This window comes from Ambystoma mexicanum, chromosome 4p, assembly GCF_040938575.1.
Source record: "Ambystoma mexicanum isolate Mex_15411 chromosome 4p, UKY_AmexF1_1, whole genome shotgun sequence".
Taxonomy (NCBI): Eukaryota; Metazoa; Chordata; class Amphibia; order Caudata; family Ambystomatidae; genus Ambystoma; species Ambystoma mexicanum.
The window spans coordinates 1,071,959,999-1,071,974,063 of record NC_090927.1 but is presented as its reverse complement, the minus strand read 5'-3'; positions in this window follow the sequence as shown (position 1 = coordinate 1,071,974,063).

Here is a 14,065-nt window from a genome sequence, read left to right as displayed (position 1 = left end):
AAGGGAACTCTGCTCTGTAGATACTGTAAATATATCAAGATATTTCCATCATAGCTTCATTGAATTGCTATACTTTATTTGTAATAAGACTGTGCCTCCCCTCTGAGAAGTTCAACACTTCTTTTGGAGAAAAGAATACCAAGCCAGAGGAGCACCACACATCCACATGCTATTATGGATTAAAGATGCTCCTAAATTTGGTCAGGACAGTGATGCCACTGTTTTGCAGTTCATCCAAAATTATGTCACTTGTGAAATCCCTTCACAAACAACACATAGTGACCTTCATGCACACATTTTACAATTTCAAAGACACAAATGTGGGAAATATTGCTGTCGCAAATATATATAAAAAAAGGGAAATACTACACCAAATGCCGCTTTGGTTTCCCTAGACCAGTTTCAGTAACAGGTCAAGTAAACAACTTCATGTCTTCAGTCAGACATAGTGTCAAAGGTAAATCACCTAAGAACACATATTACATAAAAAGAACAGAAGAATCAAAATACATCAATGATTACAATGCAATCATTGCCCTCCTATGGAATACAAACATAGATGTGCAGTACATTGCAGACAATTCCACTGCAGTTGCACGATATGTCACAGCCTACTTAACCAAAGCAGAGAAAACAGAGCTTCAGGATCTCTGGGATGACATATCATCTGACAAAACACTATCACAGAAATTGTACAGCTTAGGCATAAAAATGCTCTCTCATAGAGAATGTGGCTGCTATGAACCTGCAGACCGTTTAACCGGTACTGCTTTGTCTGGAAAATCTGAGACTATGGTATGGCTACGTCTTGGTCCTTCTAAATCTAGAAAAAGAGTTCTCAAGTCATATGTTTATATAGAAACAATAGCCAAAAATGATCCCAACAGCCAAGACATTTTGAAAAACAATTTACTGGACACATACTACCCAAACAGGAGTACCACTTTGGAAACCATGTGTCTCTACCACGTAGCCGAAAACTTCACATACAAAAATAATGTTAAACCAGATGAAAAGAAAGGTAGATACAGAGTGGTAAATTGTGAAGGCAGCTTAGTGAAACTTACCAAACACAGCTTAATTAATCATATCATAATGTCATTAAAAACTCCTCAACATTAAGAACTGTGTTAGATGTCCCTGCTACAACTTTTTAAACCATGGAGAAAAGAAGAAGAGTTACTGGATACCTATGACTCCTATGAAGACGCTTTCAAAGCAAATGAAAGCACTATAACAGATGTAAACTTTACACAGTACCAAACAATGTTGCACAATGAACAGTACCACAAAGAAGACTCCAGGCCCAACTACAAGTGGACACTCCTGATAGTAGTCAACCTTCTGTACGAGGAAGCCAAGAACCACTTGGACATCGACTAATAGCAAATGAGGCAGAATTAGCCATGACAGAAGTAGGAAACAGCATGTGTCAGTATGAACAAGCTACAGAAGACTTTGCTTTACTGAAATCACAACTGAACAATGAGAAGCATAGCATTTTCCAAGAAATAACAAAACAAACTGAACATGATGTGGCACATGAAACTAAAAACTGTACCTGCCTAGACTACAAACCTATACTGCTGTACGTGAGTGGTGAAGCTGGTTCAGGCAAAACATTCTTAATCAAAATCATCAGCAAGTTCCTTCACCAATTGACAAACAAACTGTCAGCTGTTGTAACTGCCCCCACAGGTTTACCTGCCTACAAGATAGGCGTCACTTTCCACCGATTACTACTCCTTCTAGTAGAACACCAAAACAAATTAGATTATTACAAACTTTCCCCAGAAGCTGCAATTGAACTACGCAGAGTTTTTAAACAGATGCAAATGCTGCTAATAGATGAGGTGAGCATGTTCTTCAACCGAATGTTGGCTTTGATTCACCTCAGATTACAAGAGGTCCTCAAAACAGACTACGACCAGCTCTTCTTCAATTGACACCAGTGAAAGCTGAACCTATTTTTAAAAGCTTAGGGCACAACCTGTGCCATAAAACTCTTGGCAGCATAGGCAATGTCAACCGTTGGCAATGTTTCCAATACAGAGAATTAACTGAAAACATGTGCCAGTCTGCAGACCTCACATATGCCAACATTTTAAAAAGTATTAGAGTTGGTGTAATATATCAAGAAGCACAATCAATATTAAAAAGCAGGCACATCCATGCACTCTATGGCCATAACTCATGTGCTACTGATGTCATGCAACAATTAGCACACAAAAATGTCAATTGTATGTCCTTGATGCCAATTCTTGCCAGCTGTTTCAAATTCAATGAAACAATGTTGGAAAAAGAAATGCAACCAATAATTGAAATTTGATTCAACGAATAAACTGGAAGTTCATGGTATGACACTACCCATGTGTCAACAAGCCACAACAAGACTAAATACCCTAGACAACTCTATCTCCAACACAGCTGGTTTGGAGAAAATATTAAAATTATCTTTAAACTGCAGAGTAATGCTTAAACGTAACCTTGATGTGGAGCAAGGACTAGTTGAAGGAGCACTTGGTACAGTTGTTGACTTTCAAACATACCCACGTGACAACAACATTCAATTTGTCAATATTCTCTTTGACAACTATCAGAAGTTAAAAGGATAGGACACTCAACAGCCCACCTCCTTCTTTTCAAAGACATGTATGTATGCAGAGAAAAATTTTCACTAACTCTAGCATACGCAGTGACCATTCACAAATCACAAGGTCTTACCCTAGATAAAGTATTAGTAGATATTGGTAGCTCAGTCTTTAAAGAAGGCATGAGCTACGTAGCACTATCACGCTTACGTACACTTGACGGGCTAGTTCTAATCAACTTTGATGCAAGTAAAGTAAATGCTGATATTCCTTGCATTGTAGAATACAATAGGCTGCATTCACTCCACACCCCAATCTGAAAACCTATCCTGTTACACAACAAGCAAAACGTTGTAAAAGAAAACTACTTCAAACTGATACGCTACAGGATATCACTACAATTCCTCCAAAGAAAAAATAAGAAACCAATACTTCATCAAGTACCACCATCAAACAAGAATCTAGTGGTCAACGTAACTCAACTACTTCTTCAAAGAAGCAACACACACTCCAAACAAATTACTTCCGCAAAGAACTACTAGGTCCATTCAAATTTTCAAATGTTACTGCTGTAAATTGCTACGCAAATGTAGCAATTCATATTCTATTCCAATTGCCACCAATTATTGAGAACATTTACTTACTCAGTACAGACCAATTGTGTTTGCAAATGTTAGTCCTTCATAGAAATGCAACCAACCATCATGACAACACTTACAGTGTTCATTGAATAGGACAAGAATCGGACTACTGTGCTGGAATTGTCAAATTCACTATAAACTCACAAGAGGATCCACAAGAATTTCTAATGTACTTACTACAAGTACTGGAAAACAAAAACATACCTATAAATGAAATCTTTCAGATTTCATACATGTGGAAACATACATGCACTCTCTGCAACCATGTGGCACAGGAAGAAGTACCTAATGAACGATTTTTGTATGTATCCATGCCTAACTGTCAATCCATTCCATTTCAGCAACTTTTACAAAATGCAAACCATGGTAGATTATGTACTACCTGCAATTCAGATAATCGCTCCACCTTACAAATAGAGACACATAGTAAATACATAATAGTAATGCTTTTACGTTACAATGCAGATGGTACCAAAAACAACTGTAAACTGACTGGATTCACACATGGTCAAGTATCACTTGGTAAGAAAACCTTCAGAACAATAGGTATAATCTACCAAGCAGGAGCCACAACCAATGCAGGTCACTACACTGCATATATAAAAAAGAATTGTTGATGGTTCGAATGTAATGATAGTACCATTACTCTAAAGCAGAGATTGCCAGCAAAGCTTGTAAACAGTTACTTAATATTCTTAAAACCAAAATTTTATACGTAATCTGTGTATGAACATAAGAAAAACTTCAACTTCAAAACTGTGCACAGTTAGAGTATGCCAACATGTATCTAACTGCCCCAAGATTCTGCAACAAGCAAACAGATAAATAAATCACACTAAATTGTAACAGGAAACACACAGTTAGAATATGCCAACAGGTATCTAACTGCCCCATAAAATCTGCAACAAGCAAACAGATAAACAAATACTACTAAAAGTAAACAAGAAATATACAGTTAGAATACGCCAACAGGTACCTAACAGCCCCAAAAAATCTGCAACAACCCAAAGATGAATAGCATAAACGTAAAAATAAACAAATAGAATATGCCAACAGGTATCTAATTGCCCCAAAAATCTGCAACAAGCCAACAGATAGAAGATTAGCAAGAAACAAGAAATAAACAGTAAAAAAATGAAAGAAATATATTGTACCACAGCATAGAAGTTTTTTTTTTAATGCAGCATGGATTTGAACTACTCTACTTGTAAAGTACTGAATATGAGGGTAAAAAAAACAGAAATATCTATTATGCAATGCAATAACTCATTATGAACTATCTGCTCTAACATATGATATTTTCTTTTATCACAGCGATTGAAAAAGTATGTCTGGTCCAGTTACCCATGCCATGAAAAAACTGCATACAACCACAAAATACTCAACCAGTAAGTATCCAATAAACGCTGCACTCCTTGTTACAATCTCTACAGTCTTAACTGCATAACCTAGCCAGAAATTCACATACAAACTCTTCAAATGAAACAGTACACGCACTTTTGGGTTGTGCATATTTGATAGGTGTTTGATTCTATGGGCGTGTTATGCTGCACTGGTTACGGCCTATGGCCTTCAGGCATGCACCCAAGACACTAGGCCCTGGCCACAACCACTGCAGCATAACACGGCCATGCACCTAAGACTCTAGGCCCTGGCCACAACCACTGTAGCATAACACACCTATACTACCAAACATTTGGACTCTGGTATGTGGGCTGCTTATAGATCATATTAATAATAATCAATGCTGTACTAACAACTCAAAACCAACATCATACTAAAGTAAATTAGCTAGTATGGCATTCATTATGTCCGCAGACAGCTGCTATGACCACGGGCATTGCGAACACATCAAGGGCACCTGCCACCTAAACAAATACAGTATTTGACCCATCTCTTACTCCTCAACCCTTCCCAATCACTCCTACACACCAACACAGTCCCCAAAATTGCATTTTGCATCTGTTTGCCGCCGGGCTGTCGGCAAATCCAAGATGGAGGGTGCATCGAAACAATGTGACGTGCCTCACGCCTCACCCAAGCCAATCGGTGAACACGTTGCATGTTTCGGGACTAAGCCACTGCTCCTGCCGCAAATTTGGTGGAAATCCGTCCAGTGGTTTGAGCTGTAGGTGTGCGCAAAGTTTTTTCCCATTATGTCTATGGGAACAAAATACATTTTGGGACCCCCCCTATAACTTTGCCCCCCCTCAACCAAACCTCACTACATTTTGCCAAGAAATTCGGAGTGGGCCATATACTTATTTTGCAAAGCCCGGTGAGGATTCGTCCAGGGGGAGCAAAGTTATAAGCCTCCCAAAAAGTGCTCTTCCTATGGGATTAACAACTTAACCATAACAACACAGCCACTACAGTGGCTGTGATATATATACATAGATATATATATATATATATTTATATATATATATATAAGGACTTAGGTCGAAGCACGTGTCGGCTAGATGAGGCATATGTTAACCTGTGGCGAGTAGTGATATATGCTATCCTGTGATTAACATAACTTAATGTATGTTTGCATTATTGTGTAAAAATGTGTATTCACATATTATGTGTGTGAGCGCAATTGTTAGGATTAATGTTTGTTTTATGGTTACCATCTAAAAGAGCACTGGGGTATTTACAGAACATAATTAGGAGCTCATTACTAGAAAAAACTGTATACCCTGATTGAGATGTACCTTAACTTCAATTTGTTCTAAAATCATATCCAGTATACATGATGGTCAATAAATGTAATATATGTCAATATGTTTACAAAGAAGTGCATAAGGTGAATGCTGTGTATACTTTGGGACATCGTAGTGTGTTTCTGTAAAATGCCCAGAAACAGAGAACTTTTACAAGACAATTGACTGGTCTTTCGCGTAGAATGTTGCAACCATAAAAAAGGTATTTAATGCTCAAATCAGAAGTTTACATTTTTTTTAAACACACTATTCTGTGCTGTCGCATTCAGTCAACTTAAGAATCACTGTCCCAGGTTTCCTTTCTAGAACAAACTTGTGTAGGTAGTAATTCCAAGGAGGGTATTGGGATGATTTACAGCCCAAACATTCAAACTATTTTACCAAATGTGGTGGAACAGGCATGATCCATTTGTCCAAAGGAGGGAAAATACAGTTTTCTTAAGATTCATCATCATAGCTGTAGTGGAAAACAGAACATTGTGGCACTCCAATGCTTTATTAAGTGTGGTTTCTTCTTCTTCTCTCCCCTTCTTACACTTCTATTCTTTCTCTTGTATAGGGTATTTAGTGGTAGTTTATGATGAACTGCTTAGTATGTTTTGACTTTGATTGACTAGGAGCATGATTTAAAGATTAATACTATATTTTGTTATTATTTGCTGTTGTGAAAATAAAAACAAATTCAATTGAAATACATATTGAACAATCACATGATCATTTTCTGATACAATATAGCAGATTGATTTAACCAGTTGGATTGACCAATCAATGTTCATGAGGGACAGCCATCAGCTGTAGAGTGTCAGACCAGTGATGGCTACCTTCTTCTGCAGGTCTGACTGGAAGGTAAATGACATATCAATTGGACTGTAGTCTGGCAACCTGGAACCTTTGGTTCTCTTGATGTTTTCAACTAATATTCTCATCAGCTCTAGCCAGCCTAGTCAATGATGAGGTATCATGAGAGTCATAAAACAAAGCATTTGAGAGCTTCAAGATGCAGACCCCTGCAATAGACCATGAAAGAAGAAGAAATCAAGAGGGACATTCAGAAGAGATTGATGACATGGAACACTCAAAAACAATAAGACAGCTGCAAATCCCACTAAGCCAACAAAGTAGAATTGCATAGCCAAACAAAGATCTAGAGAGTAGTGACAATGACAGTGGTGAACAGTAGGAGCAATTTAAAGATGACATAATGGAGGGGTACAATCCACACATGGTAGCACACTAATTCAATGTATAAAACAACAGTACAATAGTAGACGTTACAAAGCCTCTGACATTCTTTTCTTTTTCTATAAAATGAGGGATGGATAAAGAAGAAGTTAGGCAGGCTAAAGAACAAAAAGAAAGATGAGTATATGATGAAACACTGAAGGGTGGGGTTTAGGGGGAATTAAAGGACACGAGGAGGAAATAACTGGAGAAGGGTTAAAAGAAATACATTATTACTATTAGACAATCCAATTCGTGATTAATTAACAAGTATCCTGAAAATGATGTAAATGAAAGGCAAAACCTTAAACTCTACACTGTCCCTAAGGTAGAAATCAAGACATTCCATGAAGATGAATGCAAAGGGTTAATGAAACAACCATTTTTTAAAAAGAAAAACCCTAATGGGAATTAAAATGTAAAGAAGGAAGGAAGGAAGGAAGGAAGGGAGGAAGGAAGGAAGGAAGGAAGGAAGGAAGGAAGGAAGGAAGGAAGGAAGGAAGGAAGGAAGGAAGGAAGGAAGGAAGGAAGGAAGGAAGGAAGGAAGGAAGGAAGGAAGGGAGGGAGGGAGGGAGGGAGGGAGGGAGGGAGGGAGGGAGGAAGGAAGGAAGGAAGGAAGGAAGGAAGGAAGGAAGGAAGGAAGGAAGGAAGGAAGGAAGGAAGGAAGGAAGGAAGGAAGGAAGGAAGGAAGGAAGGAAGGAAGGAAGGAAGGAAGGAAGTCTAAATAGCAATCCAAGCATCCATTTTAAACAGTAGACAGATATAGAGTATGCAAAGGAAAGTTTAAATATTGAATTTGAAATGATGTAGTCTCATGGATAGTCTTCAAACTCCATTTCTAATTGATTCATATAAAAGTAATGTGGTTTCCTATTTAAGCAATATGAATAAACTTTGTAACTGTTGATTGCTCCACAATTACTATAAAATCAGAGCTAAAACCTTCCCTGACACTCTACTTAAGATGTCAATGACGAATCAAATTGCCTTTTCACCAGTACCAAATGTACCAATTAAAAACAATGATGTATTTATCCTAAAACTAATCAGAGAAGCACGTCAGGAAATAAGAGGCATTTTTGGATTTGTTATTGCTGAAGACAGGAACAACCTTAACCCTAATGAATCACAAATATGAAACACTGATAAGTGTTAAGGAAACCACTATTCATGTTTCCATTGTTTGATATCCACTTTCTCTGGGATTGAAAATATATCCATTGTCAGAGAAAAATTCACAACAATCTGGATAACAGCGGATTCAGGCTTTGTCTTTGTGGGGGAATGGAGACTGCCCACCCCCTGTGTACATGTGATGTTGGAATGGGGAGGAGCTAATGGTGTTAGGTGTTTTTTCTGATGACTTGGGGAATTTGGCATTGGCCCGTAGGCACATTTTAGGCACATTTTATGTGGGTTAAGAATTTGAAGGAGAATTACCAAACGCAAGGTCTACATAACTATGAAAGTTAGGAGTGCTGGGATGGTACTAAAAGGGGTGCGCTTAGTACACTTTATCGTTACGCCCCTCAACAGTAACTTTCAGTTCACTAAAGTAACACTGTGCCAGAACATCTTGTTAAGTATAAAGAAGTGTTCAGAGAAGAGTTTAGGGACCTTAGGGAATTTCAATTTTGCATTACGTTCAGGAGTGGTGCATTGCTCGTGAGGGTTTATAGTGATTTGGTCGAAAACAAAAATGTCGAAAGTCAAAATGTCGAAAAAAAAAAGTCGAATTTCTTTTTCAATAAGTTTTTTTTTCGAAATGGGGGGGTTACCCCCAAACCCCTTTTTTCTATTTTTTTTTATTTTACCCCTTTTTTTTTACTTACCGAACCCAAAAAAATCATATAAATAAAAAAATAATAAATGTGACTTTTTTTTTGCCATTTTTTTCTCGACATTTTTGTCATTCGACTTTTTCTTTCGACATTTTTACTGACCACCGCTCGTGAGCAGGCGTGTTAGAGATTTGCTTGTGAGCACGAAGGACGCTGTAGCTCAACTTCTTTAAGACATGTGTGATCATTCATTGATTCAGTCATAAACTCTATTCAAATAGAAAAATACTTCAAAATATATGAATAAGATTATATGCAATTATGCAATATATCCACTGAATTGTTTAAAACATGGGCCTCATCACTAGTTGGGCGGTAACGCCGGCGCTATAAGCGCTGGCGTTAATAGCCCTACTGCCAAACCGCCCGGCGCTAATAGCGCCGGATCACGGGTTTGGCGGAACAGGTATTGTCCATTCCCCACTGAGCCCATTTGGGAATTCCCCATTCCCCATTGGGCTCAATGGGGAATTTTCACGCTCTTACCGCCGGCAGGTTTCCCGCCGGCGGTATGAGCGCGAGATTCCTGCGGATTTCCCCAGCTCAGAGCTGGGGGGAAATCTGCCAAACCTGTGATTTTTCAGACCCTTAAATGCGGCGGTAATAGCGCTACTGCCGCATTTAAGCGTTACCGCCAAACTCGTGATGAGGCCAAAGCACCTAGAAAGATCATGAAAACAAACAAATAGTTAAATATTCGTTTTCACTGTTAAGGGCAAATACACCTAGATCACACTATTAATATCACAATAAGCTCCTGACTCTGACATCATGGTTTCACACCATTAAAAAAAACAATAGTAGCAAAAATGCCTTGTCATCCTCCTTTAGTTTACCCTTATAACTAATAGCATGTGCCTTCTTGTCATTACCTATCAATAACAGTTCCATTCTCGTGCCCTGTCATTATTTTGATTCTCCTAGCCCATGCCCTAGTCAACGAGCTTGCAAATGCATGGATAAACCTCAAGAAAAAAGGAGGTCTTAAGTGTTGCAAATCTCTCCTCAACATCCTAATGTCCATATAGAGGGGGCAGAACAAACACAATAAATCAAAGATTGTCTGTCCACACAAATGCAGCATGCACCATCTGCCTCTAGCAAGCTCTTCTTCCATTTAGGGCTGACATTTAATTTGGCCCTAGTCACAATACTTCTATGTCGATAATTTGACAATAAATTGTGACCATAGACACATATTGTGCAGGTCGCCACCGAGGGAAAAGAGGGAAGCACAGCCTAATTTCTGCTGTTTCCCCCATTACCTCCTCTTTTTTTTTTATCAGCCAAATAATTTAGTAGTCTGAACTTAAGTGTACTTTTAGTGATAACCTTTAATTCCCTGTATGTTCGCAACCCATGCCCATCCCCAGTTCATTTAAATAGGTCCTAATTTGTAACAACCACCTCATTTTATTTGCATCCATCAATGACATCACATTCTAAAGTTAGCAATCTAGTTAATTCTCCTCCTTGCCTGGGCCACAATGAATTTCATAAAATGATGAAGCCCATTGAATTGTTGTTATGATTTTAACCATTGTGGCTGCACAATATCAGACAAGAGAGTTAAAGCTGTGTGTTGACCTAGGCTATCAGCATCCACATGTTTGGGCGAACTGCCAGCCAGTGCCATGGGCCCTTGAATTAGTGGCAATGTTTAAAAGTGCATACATTGAATTTCAAACAAATGTTGGGGCCTAAAAAGATGTGTCCGCTTTATTTCATTGCGATGTCATTCAGTCTCGAATTTTCCTCTGCATTTATCCAGAACATCTGGATTTGAGAACGTTCGCAAGTGAACATAATGAGATGTTATTTGAAGGTTCAGTAAAGAGGCATTTATAACGTGGGCTCACAATAAGGGAAATGAGCCCTTATGAGACGTGAAACAAAAATACTCTAGCTGGATAATGTCCTCGAAAGGAGCTGTTACCACCAAAACACTTGCTAGTTCTCTTGCAAAAGCACCCATCAATCGTGAACAGTGAGGGTTTTAATTTATGCAGTTATTTTGCCAAAATTGCTGCCACTTTTTTGGTCAATGACTGAACCTTTGAAGAACCTCTTGAGGTATGGTGTGGAGTTAATTTGGTTTGATGCACAGCAGAAGGCTGAGAGGTAGTTGTCAAAACTGCTGCTGTATCTTCAGTTGTGAGCAGTCGATTTTACTAATCCTCAGGCGTAAAGAAACATTGATGCCAGGGTCTATTTTTGTGGTGCTATGTTGTCAAACATAAGCTAAGGAAAGCAGCATACTGAGTTATGCACTCCCCCTCTAGTTTAATGGAACTGGTAAGTCACCGCATTTGAGACGGTTTAATGATGCGTGGAATGCGACACTCTTCGGTACCTTCCTTTAAGGAGGTGACTCACCTTGTACGCTGATCATAAGGCAATTATAAAGTCTGCATTCTTATTCACGTAGCTTGAAACATGCCTGCTGATTGTCTCATCTGCCCAACTGGCAGACCTGGGGTGAAAGTTCTCTTCCTGTGGTACACCCCAGCCTCATTGCTGATGTTTCTCGTCATCCACATCTGGACTGGATGTTTTCTTCTTTCTGACACAGCTTGTACTTATCGATTTTACATCAGATCATGTAGTTGTACTGTATAGCTGGCTGGACTTTGTCGTCAAAGGAAGACACCGTCAGAGGGTTTATGTAATTCTATATAATCCTCTGCAGCTCCCTGTCCCACCGTCTTCTGACTCTACCCGTATCCTTCCCTTTGTATGAAGCATGATTATTGTGCCATCAAATTGAATTCATATTTCTTGATGATTTTGATGTATGAGCTGCACCCATGACTGCCGTGGAATTGTGCTTGTCTGTGCTATATGTGTGCTATATAGTATTGTTGGTTATCCTAGTAATACCTTTCGTTGTCTCCAATATCATAAATAAACAATTTAAATGCAAATAAATAAAAGTCCTCTGGGTACTATTGTTAGTAAAAAAAAAAAAAGGGGGTCCATCAGAAGATGATGGGGTGAACGGTGGCTTAGAGGACCTGACCGTGCGAGAGGGTGTGTCTGCACACGAACAGTGTAGAAAGCTGAGCTAGTGTATGCAAACATTCCAATCCAGCAAAATTGATACTCAATTTTAAATGACTTATCCTTTCATAACACGAATGTCAAGGAGGCAGTTACTGAATTTGAGTTGTTTATCGCTCTCTTGGGACCCAGTCTTTTTTTCATAAGCACCAGGCAGCTGTGCCCTGGGCCCAGGCTCTTATGCTGGGGCACCAGACAGCCCTACAGTGCAATCATGGGAAAGCCGGGATTCTGTCAAATGCATTCTCGCCTAGTATGTATGATGTGTGACCCTGGCCCTAGGCTTCAGCGTGGCTGCCACCAAAAGCCTGTGCATATTCAATGGATGCTTGCGGCCTACAGCCCAGCTGTGCTTTTAACTGTAGTAGCGCCAGCCAGTATAATAGAGTCTGATGGATGAAAAAAATGAATGTTAACTGTGAATACAGACACAAGTCTAGTTGGCGCTTGCACATGTCTCTCTGCAGTTGTTAACATCTGGTTAGCAGATCGAGCAATGCCACCATCGTGGATGCCAACCATCAGCCCCTCATTTGCACCATTTCATGTTCACATTTGGTATTTTTGGGTCGTATCAGACTCCTTACTGGAAGTGGCACCCTCAGGTAGGGGACCTGAGAAGGTCACAGGAAAAGCTGCATTCATTGACTCTAAGAGGCAGGCGAGCCAGTGGGCGGGGAGCAGCGTTTTTATAAGGGTGGCCGTGCCCTCCCCTTGGCCATGCCTCTGCTCACTGGACCGTTTTGTGGATTTAAGCACTGCATGGTTTTTGCGTTTTGAGTATTAGCACAGCCAGTAAGGGCAAACTGTATGGCAGATGATCAAACAAGATCTCTGCTTGATTTAGCATTAGGGCTACTTCCCATTGGAAATCTCACAGGACTTGATTCGGGATTGGCATTTTTACAGTGTGCGGTAATCCCCCAACACCATTATTGCCGCAATTATAATCATAATTGTTTTTATCACGCACTAAATACCAATGAGTGGTTTCTAAGCACCGGATCGGATTCGAACCTGTGTTGCTCTGTGTTTTCTTGCCTCCCTAACAAAAGCGTTGCCCCTGAGCTATCCTTCCACCCTAAATTCAGTCTATTCATTTTTCCAGATTCGGGTTACAAAACTCATAATCTGGCAGAGCATTAAAACAGTTGGTATTTTGAAATAATAGGGGCCTTTATGAGTTTGTAGGTATTGCAGCGATAATTCCACCAAATTACCACCAAATAGAATTACTGTGACCGCCACATGGTCTGGCGGATTAGCCTCTGGATTACAAGTGGTGGTAGGCAGGGTTAGTCTCAATTTTCTAGACTCCATAGGACTTTATGTGGATTTCGGCAGAATTACCGCTGGCAGTAATTCCACCAATTTAGCAATTCTTTTTACAGTGAGGCGGCGGATTTACATCCAGCCTTTTACTGAAGGACAATCGTCCTCACCGCCAAACCTGTAGTACTGCGCTGCAGTAATGTGGCAGTAACAAAATTACTGCCATGTTACTGCCATTTTTTACCACACCCCCGTACTAGTAATGGCCCCCAATGCCGGCTTTATAATTATTGCTTAACTAATAATGCGTCCCTGAGGTTTTAAAATCAAGTGCAGGGCCGCCATTGCGACTTGGCCATCGTGGGTAACTTAGCTACAAGCCCAGCAGTGCTTTTGTGGTCATGTCATGTTATATAGCGCTTTGGATTAAAGCGCTATATAAACCTAATAAAAATACAAATACAAATACAAATGTCAGATATAAAACTAAAAACCAATCCTGAACACTGATCCATTGATCACTATCATATCTGACGTCCGTCTTTGATAGCTGGTGGAATGGCTCAGTTGATTAACACACCGCACGCCCTCAGTGTGACGTGCATGTCAAAGGTTTGGAAACCGATGGCGCTCACTTAGCCTCAAATGCCTTTGGTCACTAAAATCAGTACCATCGAGTTGTCCAATAGGACCATCTGTTATTAGAGGTCTTGGACCCCAGCCCCCAAGGT